Here is a 16,766-nt window from a genome sequence, read left to right on the forward strand (position 1 = left end):
TAATAGAACCTATTCTGGGTTGATGAATACTTGTGCACTGATACGGGAATAGCTTTATAACTGCTTTAGTAAGAGCCCAGTAAACTGCATCCCAGATGCATGAATTTCTCTTTTGGCTTTGCAAAGGAAGTGTTCACAGTTAAGGGGGGGGAAAAATCAGTTCCATTAAGCATTTACCCTGCAAAACAGAGATTGAGGAATCTTAGCACATGACGACACAACAAAATTTACCTGACCCTTCCAAGCTAAGGAAAACAAGACAGAAGGTCCTCTCGTGAGGCTGTATCATATATATGTTCTGAGGCTGTGCTGCCCATATGTTCAATAGGACTGTTGAATCTCAAAGTTATAATAATTTGCAACGAGGTGCCAGAACCAATTATTAAATATCATATGATCCAACAGAGATGAAATAAAAATATACAGGGTCGATTTTACTGGCTTTGACTATTATAAGGCATTTAAAGTACTTTGAATTTACAGTGTAACTTGAGGGTTGTATTAACGACTTCCTTATGCTAGAATTTTGTTCCCAGCTGAATATCATAAGCTAAATGCAGATGGCATACTTTTCCAAGGACAAAGAGAGTCTTGGCCTTATCCTTTCTTTTTGATTTGTATATCAACTCGAGAAAAGGAGATAGGCTATTATGATATCTTCCATTAATGTAAACCTTTATTCAAAAGCGCAAATGACAGCCAAAAGTACAATTCAAGTGAGAAAAAAGGTAGTTGTGGTAGTATCACAGAATGATACAATCTCAGCCAAATCACTGCCTATAGTGTAGGAAAAGGATCCTCTTAGTCTTCAATATAAACATTTATAATTTATTTACCCTGACATCTCTAAAACACAAATGAGTCAATGTTTTAAATACTGGTTCTGATCTCAAAGCCAAGGTCAGTTCTCTCTCCTTGATTGCTGAGGTTCTACCCTTAGAGAAATCAAAGGCATGCGGATTGGTGGTTTTACCTCCAGCAAAGCAAGACATGCAGAAGACCGAGGTGCCTCTTGGGTGCTTTCTGCTACCGATATTTCCAAAGTAGCAGCAAGGGTTACAGTCAAGTGCTTGGAATCAAAAGAGGATTGCTCTAACTTAGTAACTTATTGCCAGAACAACACCATCTCTCCAGATGGATTTTTTTGAGAATCAAAGTTGAAAGGCAAGCTCCTGTCATTTTATGGGAAATAAAGTATTTATGACCTCTTCTGCAATCTCAGCATAGTGTGTCTGCAAAGTCCTCAGTGTGATCACTTTGGGAGATTAAACACTGTCTTCCCTCAGTCACTGGAGCACTGCTAGCACAGGACCATGTTTGTCTATGTATGTTTACAGCACCTGTCAGTCGATACATGCTAAACAAGAAGAGTAATGTAAAGTGATCCCCCTTTTGCTGAATTTTTAATGCAGTTCACCAGAAAGAAAAGCACAAACATTCTACTTTTCCAATGCTTGTCTTCTATGCCCTCTTCTAATATTCTCTGGGGAGAGGTGGGTTTCGATCTTAGTCAAAGCAAGTACCCATTTGCTTCAGAATCTTCACTTTCTTTTCTTGGCTTCCTTCCTGTCTCCTAAAATGAAATTTATTTTATTTTAGCCACCTCCGAGCAGACTTGTGTGTATATATTTTCAGATAAATTGGATTGTCCATATGGATTTTTAAATCAGTTTTCGGATCAAGTTCAGAAATACGTAAACTGTTGTGTTGTTGGACCAGGCAGGAGTAGAACATATCACTCAGATGAAGAGCACACAATACTATAAAGTGATCTTTAAATGAGAAAACTGGAGTGTAAGTCAATTAAAGTGACCAATAATGGGAAAACAAGTGCCCATTCCAAGAGCAATTGTAAGACATTTAACCCAAGGAAAGTTGCATTATACATTTTTATTAAATTGAGGCTATATTCACACTTATTGTGGTTTGAAATGTGAACCAATATTTTCTATCTTTGGTTTCCTTTCCTTAAGATCTCTTAATGTGCATAAGATGTAATTCATAATATCATATGACTGTTTTAAGTTTGCAAGTTACTGTCTCCAAAGTTATAATTTAATTTAAATCAATAAATGCCCATTAAACTACTGTGCCCTCTCATAAAACCATATCTGACTTGAGATTAATGTAACAAGACCCTGGGATACCTAAAATCTTGATTCTTTGTATTTAACCTTCTTTACAACATAACATATCCAGTTTTAAAGAACACTATCATTTAGCACAAAATAAAGTACTAACTTTCAAAGATGCATTCAATCCTATATAAAAGCTCAGACCTGCTGTTTTTCTATAATCTTTGTAACAAGGGAAGGAGAAAAAGATTAAGGTCCTAGCAACAAAAACAAAAAATGAAAAACACTGCACAATTATGCCCACTCAAATCTTCCCTGAAAGACACGCAAAAACATTACTAACTCTTAAAATAGTTTGTGGTAAAACTGCAAAGTAATGGATCTTGGGCAGAGTTTGAAAAGAGAACTTCCTAAATCTAAAAGGCACAAAAGGATTGGTGAAAAAGATCTCCACAAGATTTCCAAATGGAGGTCTTCACAATGAGAGGAAAGGTAATGCCACATTCCAACAACAACAAAAGGAAAGGAAGAAAAGGAAAAGGAAAAGAAAAGGAAAGAGAAGAGAAGAGTTAAAATAGAAGATAAACAACAGAAAATGTATTAAAACTCTTGGCTGAACAATTGCACGAATGTCATTGGGGAAATGTTAAACTCCAAAGTATCAGCTTGAAAACTGTAACATGTCTATATGTTAATTTCTAAAACTCTGATGGTATTCTAGTTTTGCTCTGGGCTACTCTGAAGGGTATGACTTCTTTTCATGCTCTCAGTTTCAGTTCTAGCAGGTAATCCCCCATGAATGAAAAAAAATTGGAAATGTGGTAAGGGTTAGGATAAAACATAGAACGTAATTTAGTTTTGCCATTTCATGCTATCCTATTTATTAATAATATTCAGTACTTAACCCCACAATAGAAACAGTGCCAAGCACTTTCAGTATACTATCTCATTAAATTCTCTCAATAATCTCGGAAGATATTTTTCTGCCCATTTCCTATAGGAGATAGTTGAGACACAAGAAGGATAAATGAGTTGCTGCAGTGGAATGGCATAAAGATTCTCACACAAATATGTCTAATTCCCAAGTTCATGCTCAGAAATCTACTCTGATGCTTCTCATAACTTTCACCCCTTGAAAATTAACCATGTAATTTGAAATTGGAAACATCACATGCTGAATGCAGACACATGGTTTGCTTTCCAGAAATGGGAGTGAAGTCACAATAGGACAATTTGTAAGTTTTGAGGATAAAATGAATTAGTACCAGTACAGCATATAACACATAAATGCTATTCCAGAGTATTTGACATTATTACTGTTAGCAAAGCCTCATCAAATGATATGGGCTTCAATTTATAGAGCTCATGTAATGAAATGTAATGAAAATGAGCTCAAGAGAAAGATACAATGGCCAGGAAGGGGAGGAAAGTTGAATGATGCTACCCCCACGTCCTTTCATTTTATCTCCCACACTTTCATCCCTGAGCTCAAGAGGGCCGTGTGATCATGTGGTGTGATTCATCCTCGATAGGTTGATTGTGTTGGAAGACAGAAAACAATACCTCATTTTTACTTCCACAAATAGCACACTCACAGACAGAGATCTTGAAGCAAGTACCATCTTTTCAATAAAGCATTAAATTCAAGAACTACAGAAAACAAGGATTTGTGATCTGCTGAGGTTTCCTCTTCTTTTTTCCTTAAGCAGAGAATAGTTGGTCTCTGTTTTGGGGCTTTAATTAGCAATCAAAAAATTATCTAATTCTACTTTCCTCAGTCTGTGTCTCATCACTACCATCCAGAATGTGTGTATTTGTTTTAAATAAACCTAAGGCAAAAATGACTTAAGTTAAATTAAAATAATAGTAAAAATGACTATCTCACTTGGGTAAAGCAGAAACGAATAAGGCATTTTTGCATTTGGGTAAAAAGAATTGGGGTCCTAGGTTTAACCAGTGATACAGAAACACATAATTTTAAATAATATTGAAAGAACTCTGATAAAGCAAAAAAGATGAGATGTTCCAACTAACTTAGTTCCAACTAACTTAAATTTGTAAACTTGTTGATCTGTTTTGACTATTCATAATCTCCTTAACATTCAACACTTGGTCAACAAAACTGAAACCACACTGGATTCTGCTCATTTTGGAGAAATAAGGGATCTGAATTTCTTTTGATTGTAGAATTGTTGTGGAAACTGGAATTTTGGTGTTCTTACTTCAAAAGTGGATTAGGCAAGTAGTTGTGAAAACATGAATTCTTTTTTTTTTTTCTTTTCTTGAACGTGAATTCTAAGGGATGGAATGTTTCCAGGCCATGGAGAATGAACTGGTGTGCCCTGCCTTGTAGCTGTTTTCACCCTTGGGATTACACATACTCTATTCAGCCATCAGAGTACAGAGGCACTGAAGTAGACACTGTTATACAAGAGGTCCTTGCAGATCTAAGTAACAAACTTAATTGATCCTGTATTTGACTAATAGCTCTCTGTAATTTAGGTAAACAGATAATTTCAACAGTGTTTAACTCACAGAAGGATTTTTGGGAAACAGAATTTGGATTTTGCAAATGAATATAATGATATTTTTGATGTTTCGGACATTTAGAAGAATGTTAGTGTAAGTGATAAATGTCCCTAATTGAACTGAGTATATATTTATGGCATGAAAGGTCTGACTTCGGAATTTCATGTCATAAATATATAAGAACATTTCTTAAAGAACATAAATAAATAAGAACATTTCTTCCTGTAGAAGATTAAATGAAGGCACATGCTATATCATTATAATTACCAGAAAGTCCAAAATACCTAACATCTCTGGTGATAATTAACCATGTCAATGACGAATGATGTTAACCAAGAACTTAGTTTTTTAACAAACTTTAAACTAGATTGTCTTTTTTTCACAACTGGAGATACTACTAAAATTTTTTTCTCCAGTTCCCTTCCCATCACAAACAAACAACAAACAATCTGGCTTTTGGATTGTGGTCTGTGTTGACCCTCCAGGGGTTTCATGTGACTTGATCAATGTAGGTTAGTAAGTAAGCAACACGGTTTTTTGGGAAGTGAGAATTTAGTTAATCATCAACACATTAAAAGATCTTTAGTGACCTTAAAACATGCAAAAAAATACTAACTATAGGGATAAATCAAATAGATATCGTTTGTTTAGAAGACAAATTATTTTGCTCTGTGTTAGTCTAGAAGAGATTGTATTATTTCTTAGACCTCTGTGAAATGAAGACACGAATAAGCATATGCAAACAATGTTCTTTGATTTACTAACTCATCATCACATGGTTAAGAGTAAAAAATTCAACCAATTATTTCACATTTATATTTGTGTAAGTATATATCTATATCTTCAGATGTCTGAAACACATAGGAATAGTTTTAGCTGTTTGGCTCTTCTGTGTTGTCAGTGACCAATCAGACCAATATTAATCCAATCAATTGACAGTACTTACCTAAGAACTGCAAGGGCAAATAGAGTAGTAAAATGTGAATTTAAGAAATATCAAAGTAAGGGGCACATACATGTAAAATATCAAAGTAAGGGGTGGCTCAGTGGATTAAGCCGCTGCCTTCAGCTCAGGTCATGATCTCGGGGTCCTGGGATAGAGTCCCGCATCAGGCTCCCTGCTCAGCAGGGATGCTCAGCAGGGAGCTTGCTTCCCTCTCTCTCTCTCTGCCTCCCTCTCTGTCTACTGTGATCTCTCTCTGTCAAATAAATAAATAAAATCTTTAAAAAAAAAGAAATATCAAAGTAAAATAGTTATTAAAATTTAGACCGTATGTTTTTGCCATATTAAAACTCATTTGGTTTAAAATATGTGTCCCATATTTCTAAAGAGGAAAACTTACGTCTTTTAAGGTGATACTGCATTATATAGATCTCTCGGTTGACTTCAAACTGACTAATTAATAAACTGTTTGACAATATGCATTAGAAAAAAAAGATTGAGTTAATATTTATTTCTTAAACACAAGTCTATATAGGCTCATTTATTATGAGAACATATATACATGTATGCATACACAGTGGTGCCTAACTTAGGGTCTGGCACTTAGTTCATTCAATATATACTTGCTAAATTAATAAATGAAGTCATATAATGATATAACTAAATGTATACTTATTTCTGAAATGTGTAACCAATTTTTAACTAAAAGTTGTTTTATTAACCTTAACAATCTCACACATGGTTGAATTATTATAGTTCAATAGAATATAAAGTATAACTATGATTTATCATTTTTAATAATTAATTTATTGATAAAATATTATATGTACTTTCATCCAGAGAGGAAATGTAACATTTTATTTGTTAAAGAAGGGGCGGGCATACTCTTATTCCCTATTTCCTGACTCTAAAGCTACTATGATGCTCTAGCAGATCTAATTGCCTTACTGTTAATTTGGGTTACATAAAAGTTAATCAATATATTTTAATTCCAAAGACTGAGTTCCCTGAAAAAAATCAATAAAAAATATCATTTTCAATGCCATTTAATTTACATGATTTGACTATCCAGCTATTCTACAGTTATGTTTTGTTTTTATTCAATGGGTTGAATGCTGTGTTTTGTTTCCAACAGATGTGACTTTGAGTGCACTGGAGAACATTTATGCAGTTGGCTTAGAATTTTAAATGAACATATCATCTAATGATTTGCCCAGTATAAGCAGTCACTTTAAAAAGTAGTATTGAAAGCAAGAAAAATTACTTAAAGGATCAGTTACATCTAAAATGGTGAAATCAATAACAATATTTTCTGTGGGATTCTTTCTCTCTGATAAGCAAAATCTTTGCTTAAAAGCTGCATTAAAATTTAATCACAATCTGTGTGCTTTAGCAATTGATAATTTCTGGACAGCTGTCTCCTGCTTTGTTTAAGTTTTGTGTTCCTTCTGTTTAAGTTATGCCTTTTAATAGCTGGATTAAGTACATTTTGTTTTAAAATATATTATTAGAATATGATCATATTTTATCATCCTCCAATAGTGGCTTGTGGTTTTGTATTCCTTCGCAACAATGTTGAACATTGAACATTGAACAAGGGTGAAGCCCTCATGGGTGGAAACTACTGGAAGCTTATATTAGACCTGCCAGTCTGTTTTGGCTTTAATTTTTTCTTTCTTTTCTGAGATCTATGTGAGTGTGAGTAGGTAACAATTGATGCCAATGATGTCAAAATAAGTGCTTTAGCTTTTGACTCTGACTGGAATCACCTCTAATTTATCTTTGTTTACTTGGTTCCTGTATTTTGTCTGCCATGTATGGAATAATTAAAATATGTGTTCAGGGATTTACTAGGTAATGCTAAAAGACATTTTCTTATATACTTTTAAAATTCCCTTTCAAATTAGCTCTAAGAATCAGCTCAGCTATAGCGATCGAATGTATATGTGTACTGACATCCTCCATATTTAAAGGGATAGATGATCACTTTTGAAGTATCAGTACTTCATCGTTTAGCACAGATTATGTAACAGCCAGTTCAGCAGTTATTGCTCTGGCAGAGTTCCCCTCTCTGTGTGCTTCAAAAGAAGAGAATAAAGAAAGATGATCTTTCAAAGTACTTCCTCTGATTACATCCCTACTCTCTAATCGCCTAACACAACTGCCTCAACTTAGAGTGATAATGTCACATTTATTAGAGGATGACTATTTAAAAGAATCAATATGTTCGATGTTGGGCTATGCATTAAGTTTTGAAGGCAAAATAGCAGACACAGTGGTCAGATTATAGTGCCCTGCGGTAAAATAGTTTTTATTATGTTGTTATTTTAATGTACTCCACTAAATCAATAAGGTTAACTGCATTTGCCGGTATTAGGAGCAATAAATTTTGTACCTTTTCAATAGCATCATTTACGTGCTGGTATTTACTTTTATCTTTGCATCAGATGCTAATTAATTAAATACTTCTGCTGAAACTAATAAATAAGTAATAATTAGATAAACACATTGCAAAAACATAATTCAAAAGAAGCAGATTGAAGTGGCTAGGGAATATAAGTAGCCATATAGTATGTCAATTAAGAGAAAAACTGAAATATTCCAAATATGTCCACAATATGTCCAAATATGTCTGCAATATGTCCAAATATATGCACAATATTGCAAAATTTAAAATAATGCATATTTTAACATATATAGAAAATGTAACATGGACCTTTAGGGTAGTTATCTGAAAATAAAAGATTATTGGTAATGTTGACTTGAAAGTATAATTTACATAAAATTTAATCTGTAAGTCAAAACATGTTCTTTAGATAACATAATTTTTGATATGTATAAATTATATAAGACAGGTAAATTATTCAACCATAAGTGGGTACCTAATTTCCTTGAATAAAATTGCTCCTTGGGGGCTGGGGGACATTGAAGGAAGTATGTCTTAAAATGCTATTACTGGCCATGGGTACAATACGCCGAATTTTTAACAGTTATTGTATCACAAAGGAATTTACGAATGGAGTAAAGAAATTTAAGAAATTTAAAGATGTTCTGTTAGAAAGCTTACAGCAACTGAAAACTTGAGAGTATAATCTCCATAAATTACCAATGCTAGGGTTCTTTTCATCTTTATTTTCTCCTCATCATTTTTTTAGGGTTCTATATTCTGGTGTGTTATGTTTAAATGTTCAGGAACTAAAACTGCTTTTGCAAAATAACCCTAGAAAACCATAAAAACTGCAAATCCTTCCAGGGAATTAATCTGAAGTAAAATCATTTTAACAGGCTTTCTTATCCCCCAGTAATTTTCAGAAGCATTTTTTCTAAATCAAATTTTGACACTATCCTTTTTTTTCATACTCTGATGTGACTCCTCCTATTATTAAACTTTATGGTTTGAAAAGTCGTTCTTATTTTACTGCCTCCAACATACTAGGTTACTTTTTTAAAAAAAGGTGAACGTATTAGCATTACATAAAATGCTAAAGTGACAAAGAGTTAAACTAGGAATTTTAGATGAATACACTAGCAGTTTGCCATTCTGACAGCAAAAGCCAAGCTAGTGCTTTAAAAAAATGCAAGTTTGAAAAATGCAAATGGTGTTATCCAAATATGCAGCCATATGTCCATAATACACACATTTTTGGGGGAAAATTTGTAAAGATTTCTATCACAGTATTGTATCTCAAAATGGTGGAATTTTTTTTAATACATATAGTGTTCCCAAGATGATGGTAAGATATTGAAATTATCTTTGAAAATCTCCTATATATATTATATTGAAAAAATTCATTATTTTTAGATTTACATGGAAATTTGGCTCTATGTTTTAATATTCCATTTTGAGTAGGTATGCTACTTTTCTATAACATAGTCAGCAAAACTGTCCAAAGTATCCAGATTTTAGTCATATAATTTTCAATTCAGACAAGTTAAGTTGAAAACACAGTCTCTTCAAGTGATAAATTAACAGTCCTTGGAACTCAAGGTCTAAGAGCAAGGAAAAAATATAATTAGTTTGAGTAATGGTAAGCTGTGAAATTTGGATAACCTTTAAGCAACTTTGCTCTGTTGATCACAGCACCAATAACAATAGGAGAGTGGAAGCCAAATGCAAGTGGTAAAACCTCCAACAGGAAAATATCAATTAATCTTTTTCAATAGAGGTGAAGTATGGGTAATCCTCTCATTAAATAGTTTGAACCTTTTTCTAAGTAAACAAAGGAGGGATAATGAGTGATGTGGTCTGACTTGTTTACATGGAGAATCTTCAAGAGGCTTAGCATAACCTCTCAACACAGAGGTCTTCTTAGCCACTGGTCACTAATTACCCTCTTTTAAAGGTATTTGTGTAAGCAAAGAGATTATGTTTTCAGACTTACCATGAGAATCCCATGTAAGTGCCAATATTTTATATGTAAACCAATATATTAAGAAGTGTCAAAAGTTATGGGATCCTCCCCCAAAAACACAAAAATTACTTCCCATATGTATTTGAATAAATGTTCATTTTCTCATAATTTTAATCAAAAGAGTAATTTTCATTATAAGAAATACTTTGCATCTAAGTGCTAGAGATGGGGTATAACTACTGATTGAGCTATTCCATCACCTGTAGACCTCCAATCCCTGAAAATTCTAGGTTAGATGGGAGAAGAGAGGACTAGAATTAACATTTGTTATGTCATCTGCCCACTAATTTGTCCTGGATATTTAAGCAATTTGAGGGTAAATAAATGTATTTACATTTTCTAGTCCTCTTGCAAACCATGCAAGTGCCATGTAAACACCACTCGATACCTTCAAATTTCTGTATGATACAAGCATTAAGAGTCATCACCAATTGCTACAAATGTTTTTAATGTACCAGGTGTACATCTATAATGGACCTTCAAGAAGAGAAATTTACCATGATCTTTAACCAAGGCCCAGGTTTCTTACCTTGCTTATTCATAATGTAGGTATCTCAGTGATCTGAGTATGATGAAATGAGTATCAGTATCCTTAATGTCTGCAACAGCACCGGAACTAAATGACAGCCTGTGTAAGAAGTTAGAATTAACTAAATTCATCAGCACAAAAACCTGCAAAAAGAAGTGGTCAAAATTACAAATAAGGGCCAAAAGAGTTGAATTCTTTAAATAATTCTAGCCCTAGGAAAATGATTTTCTTTTTTTTTCTCTTTCTTTCTCTCTCTCTCTCTCTCTCTTTTTTTTTTTTTTTTGCTATCTGCTCTACAATAATTCACATTGACAGTACTATTTTGATTTTTTTCTGGATTCTATTCTGTGGATTAAAACATGAAAAGTGGAACGGTTTTACAGGAAAGAGTTTGCTACAAAAAGACATTTCCATTTTCACATCTATGATGTGTGATTTACTACTGTTTGCTTTACATCTGAAAACTTCGTTACTTATTTTGAAGTACAATTTTATTTTATTTTGTTTATTTGTAAAGATTTTATTTATGTATTTGAGACAGAGAGAAAGAGAGACAGAGAGCATGAGAGGGAGGAGGGTCAGAGGGAGAAGCAGAATCCCTCTTGTTGGGAATCAGAAGCAGAATCCCTTCGTTGTCCAGTGTTTTAGTAATATCTCATCTTAGAAACAATACTGAATTTTAGCATCAGAAATTTTTTCTTATTCCATTTGAGTGCTTTACAAGCCATATAAAGTATAAAAACCACTATATAAAATGTTTTAGATGTAGATATAGTTAGTTTTGTGATAATAAACAAGTTGCTCAATTACAGTTTTTTATGAATTAGAGGGATTTTATTAAAACACCTCTAAGAACCATTTTAGCTCTATCATCTATGAATATGATGTAGATGTTTACATGGAAGAACCATGATTTCACTTCACCATTACTTATTTTAATATATCCCAATAATTTCTTCATACTCTCGATGGAAATTTTGTGTTACTATAAAACTTTAGGAAAAAGTAAATACACATATGTATATGTATATATTATATTTGTATGTTATGTATAATATATATACATACAAAATAGGGAAATACATATGAATAAAGATGTAAAATGCTCTGCGTTGATAATACAGTTGCTGGCGGGGGTGGGGGGGGACAGAATTGCCTTTTAATAAAACACACACAGTAGATTTTTGCCCTTAGAACAATTTTTTTGTAGTGACACCAAAAGCTCAGTGTGTGGGGGAAACCTTAGTCAAAGTTTACTTTTGTTATGCTCTGTGTGGTTGATGAAATTCCACAGCATCTAAACACCAAAAAATCATACTTATTAAAATCACAAACAAAATATCCTTCCTGCCCTTATGCTTGTTTATTTTCCAAGTTTCTGTTTGTTAGAGATTGTCTATTATTGGAAAATTAATTTAGAGATGAATTTACACCTACACAGTTACCATTTGATTTCCAGATACTTGTGGAATAGCTCACTGTTGGTTAAATGAGAGGTGTGTTGGCCAATTAGCATACAGTTGAGTTTAGTTGATTTACATATTTCTGTATCTAATACTAGAAGCTATTTTCTTTTTTTTTTTTAAAGATTTTATTTATTTATTTGACAGAGAGAAATCACAAGTAGGCAGAGAGGCAGGCAGAGAGAGAGAGAGGAGGAAGCAGGCTCCCTGCTGAGCAGAGAGCCCGATGCGGGACTCGATCCCAGGACCCTGAGATCATGACCTGAGCCGAAGGCAGCGGCTTAACCACTGAGCCACCCAGGCGCCCCTAGAAGCTATTTTCTATGCCACTCAAAATACTACTTGGTTAGATTTTATTAGTTGTAGAGAGCGTTATAATTTTGAAATACTATCATGTAACAGAAATAACCCTTACTCTTAAATTATATTTTCTCTAGGTATTTGTGTTTCTTAAGCACTCACATAATCTCAAAGAATATAGGTAATTTCACCTGTTTTTTTAATATATAGTCCAGAATAATATATTATTCATATAAAACAGAGAAGGGGATGCCTGGGTGGCTCAGTTGCTTAAGCCTCTGCCTTTGGCTTAGGTTATGATCCCAGAGTCCTGGGATGGAGTCCAGCACTGGGCTCCTTGCTCAGCAGGGAGCCTGCTTCTCCCTCTGACTCCTGCTCCCTCTGCTTGTGCTTTCTCATTCTCTGACAAATAAATAAATAAAATCTTAAAAAAAAGAGAAAGAGAGAAGGTATTTGGTATATTTGTTACATGAATGAATGAAAAAAATATATGAGTTTTCATGCAAACAGTTTTATCGTTGTTAGCAAGACCTGAGGACCAGGCAGGGCATTTTAATTTTTTTCCCATTTATAATGCAAAAGACAGCTTCACAATCTTCAGAAGAATGTTATGGTGTTGCCAAACCCATCCCCCACCCCGACATTCTTAAGCACAATATTTTTACCTTATCATCATACCATGTAATATAAAACCAAAAATTATATGACTATTCTTGTTACTTAAACTCTTATTTCTCAGAATAAAAAAATATATTTTATCTATAATTTATTAATAGGTCTGTTCTTTTTAGAAAAAAAAAATTAGTTTACTTTGGGACAGACAACATGTGTTCCAAAATATGGTAAGAGTATGTCAAAATAGCAGAAAGTTGTTCACTGATCCGAATAAAATTATTATGATTGCTTACCATCATCTCCATGCACATACCCACAGACCATAGTTTGGCCTCAACATCAGCCAACCTCCATCGCCAGTAAGGCAGGGAGGCTGTCATAATGCCATAAAGAGAAGATGGAGGGTTGGTCTGTGCACAGAAATAATATCAATAATTACCTCTAGAATATCAGTAGAAGCAGAGCACCAATTCTGTCCCTGATTTTCCATAATCAATCTCATACCTTCTTTTTTTTTTTTTTAAAGATTTTATTTATTTATATGAGACAGAGACAGTGAGAGAGAACATGAGAGGGGAGAAGGTCAGAGGGAGAGGCAGACTCCCCATGTTGCTGGGAGCCCGATGCGAGACTCGATCCCGGGACTCCAGGACCGTGACCTGAGCTGAAGGCAGTTGCTCAACCAACTGAGCCACCCAGGCGCCCCAATCTCATACCTTCTTGAAAAAAACTCAGTCTTTAGACATGCTAATCACCTTAGCTTCATTATGTAGAGAAGGGAGACCCTGACAACTCTGGGATATAACCCATTTAGGAAAAGCCTCTCTTCTATGATTCTCACTCCTCTGCCTTTTTTACAGTGAAGAGAGAAGACATTCATGTTTTTTCAGCCCCTGTTCTCCTTGCTTTGAGTGAGGAGGAATGAAACACTTTAAGCAGCAAAGAGAAAGAAAAGTCACAAATGAATCACTAAGTGGAATAAAATCTATGCTTTAATCAAAACTTTGTGTGACTCATCGATACTTTTTTCTCCTTCACAATATACCATGGTGAAGTCACTGTCTTAGTCACTCAATCAAGGGAGACTTGAATTTGAGTTTATTTCTAAAAATGAAGTCATAAAATTTCCCTGAGTGAAAAATGATGAACTATATTAACTCAGTTTGCATACATCCCAAATAAGGCAGGGAAGAAACTTGATTTGTAACTGTTGATGTCACTAGAATTCAAAGAAGTGTAAAATTCCCAAGCTTGTTTTCTATTCAAATTGGATGAAAGAAAGTACTTTCTTCACTCTGTAGATTTCCAAACTTAAAAAAAAAAAACATCTTCAAACATAGTAGCTAATTCCTAGGATCTAACTCAATAGGGCTATGATATGGCAAAAGCAATTAAAAATGTGGTAAATGGAATGCATTAGTATTTATAAAATTCATATCCCCCCAAAAAGCCTATTAATACATATTAATTTATCCAAGTCTTTGTAAACAGCAAGAATTTTTAAATTTGTTATCCAACACCATAGAATCCCCACTGATTTCTTTTAATTCAGGTTAGAAACTACAAACCTCAGTATTATGAAAAAAATGTTAAGAAAATGTTAAGATTACACACACACACACACACAATATCTTGTAAGAGCTCAGAACAAAAATTAGCAGGTTTCTCCATGGACAGATTTTATTAAGATTCAAAAAAAGGCTTTAGAAAGACCAATTGAACTATGGTCAGAATAAATTGAGAATTTGTCATTAAGTCAAATAAAATACTCTCCTTCATATATCATTTTGACTTAGATCATGTAATGGTATCCCCCATGAAACTGTGGAGGAACTAAGGTATTTATAATAAGAAATAAATAATTTTGAAATACTATCATGTAACAGAAATAAACCTTACTCTTAAATTATATTTTCTCTAGGTATTTGTGTTTCTTAAGCACTCACATAATCTCAAAGAATATAGGTAATTTCACCTGTTTTTTTCATATATAGTCCAGAATGGACTCTCTAAAATTATGCAAAACAACCCCAATTTCTTTGGCATTATAGGTAAAATAGGTACAATAAATGCATAGAAAATATCATTGTGTTATTTTCTGAATTTAGGTTTACAGATATTACTGAATAGGTAGTGTTGGTATATTTGGCTAACAATATATAAGTATTATTTTTATGTGTAATGAATTTTGACATTTTGAGAGGTTAAAACCCTAAGGGTTGTTTGTAATAGGCCATACTGTTTGATACAGTTTGGTCAAATGGATTATCCAGAGTAGTTCTCTACTGCTTAATTCAGCAGGGAAACTTGCAGCATGGAATCAAAGACTCTTGTGGTTTAGAAGTTCATTCTGAAATGTCCATTGCTCTTTTAGGAAGTTCAATGAATGCGACTTTGGGAACTTAATCTCCATAAAGAAAGACCATCTCTTCAAAGTCCAGAACTGCCATCATTTTGACCTTTGTCACACAGCAGAAAATGAAGAGTAGCACGATGTTCTTTCTCACTCTCTTCCCTCTCCATGTTTCTAAGTTCTTGACCCCTCCATCTTCTTCTATACAAGAGAAATGACCTTATTTTATCCCTGTAATCCCCCCAATAAAGGCACTGAACCCAACTTCTTGGGGTTAATTATCTGATCCTCTCTGACCATCTTCCTACTCAGCCTTTTGTGCTGTTAGAATTTCCCTCTGCTTGTTTTGTTGATTGCCCATTAGGCGGGACCCTAGCTGAGTAAACACCAGACCAGCAAAAAGATCTATATGTACTTTTTTCCAGAGTGAAATATCCTTTATTTCAATCTCAGCCTAAAATGAGATTTACCCACCCCCCTAACAAAGCCCTTAGGAGATTCTGCTCAAAAGCTGAGCCAAATGATTTTCAAGAGAGATATATTACTCACCAGGTTCTCAATTAACTACCTAGATTGTTAGAAACATTTCTTTTGGCATTTGAGTCAGTGATGTTTAGTATTTTCTTTTAAAAGTTCATAGGTAAATAACTCTTTTAGTCAATGCAATTCAGAGAAAGAGGAAAAGGATGAAATTTCGGAGCAAAAAACAAAACTGCATCCTTCTTTAGGTTATCACATTCCACAAACCCATTTCCATAAAGCAAGACTTTTACTCCATAGCACAGAAAAGCCTGGAATGGTAACTCAGATATTTATGTGTGGTTTACCCAAAAGGGCTTTTATATAAGAACTTTTTAAAAAATTAAATAGTTAGGAGGTGCCAAACCAACCTTTTGAGATAAGCACTGGCTATTATATGTAAGTGATGACTCACTAGAATCTACACCTGAAACTAATGTTATGCTGCATATTAACTCACTGAAATTTAAATAAAAACTTGAATTTTTTTTTAAAGAGATGCCAAATCTTGTATTTTGAAAAACAGATATATTTTAAAAATAGGGGTTTGTTTTACCTCACTGATGTTGATTTCAGTAGAATTTCCTTAAAGGCCGAGGGCATTTAAATACTCGTCAACACCACAAAGTCTTCTATCCAATTCTCAGTCCTAGAAAAAGTGAAAGAAATAGATTAAGACTTAATAGTTGTTAAACTAGGTAAGTCTGACAACTTCTAGGTGATAGAGTTTAGATTTACTCAGTGTAAAAATTCAGAGTTGATATTTAGTTTTGTAGTTTTGTCCTCACTCTTGTAGTATTCACTCCTCTGGTTCTAAACAACCATGCCTGCAGTCTTTCTCTTTCCCACCACAGAATTATCAGCAACCAATGAAAGGGTCAGATTGCACAGAACTGTAAGGGAAAGTCACCAGACTTAGTTACTGACAATTTTCTCCAGGGTACAAAACGGTGGGACTTTCAGCTTTGGGGGCTAGTCCAGGAACAAAATCATAATAACAATAACAATAATCATAATCATAATAACAA

At 33.8% G+C, this 16,766-nt stretch overlaps 1 long non-coding RNA gene across 2 annotated transcripts; it reads right to left on the reverse strand.

The window, feature by feature from the left end:
• Positions 1 to 654: 654 nt before the first annotated feature.
• Positions 655 to 16,378, reverse strand: LOC101689798. 2 transcript variants are annotated; one of them, XR_001179962.2, is made up of 3 exons: positions 16,295 to 16,378; positions 10,489 to 10,587; positions 655 to 1,573 (listed from the first exon to the last, which is right to left on the reverse strand). It is a non-coding gene; the product is annotated as an uncharacterized LOC101689798 (long non-coding RNA). The 2 variants fall into 2 exon arrangements; XR_199646.3 differs by having other exon boundaries at positions 10,489 to 10,631.
• Positions 16,379 to 16,766: the final 388 nt, after the last annotated feature.

Source organism: Mustela putorius, unplaced genomic scaffold (genome assembly GCF_011764305.1).
Source record: "Mustela putorius furo isolate JIRA1106 unplaced genomic scaffold, ASM1176430v1.1 tig00003898_pilon_pilon_pilon, whole genome shotgun sequence".
NCBI lineage: Eukaryota > Metazoa > Chordata > Mammalia > Carnivora > Mustelidae > Mustela > Mustela putorius.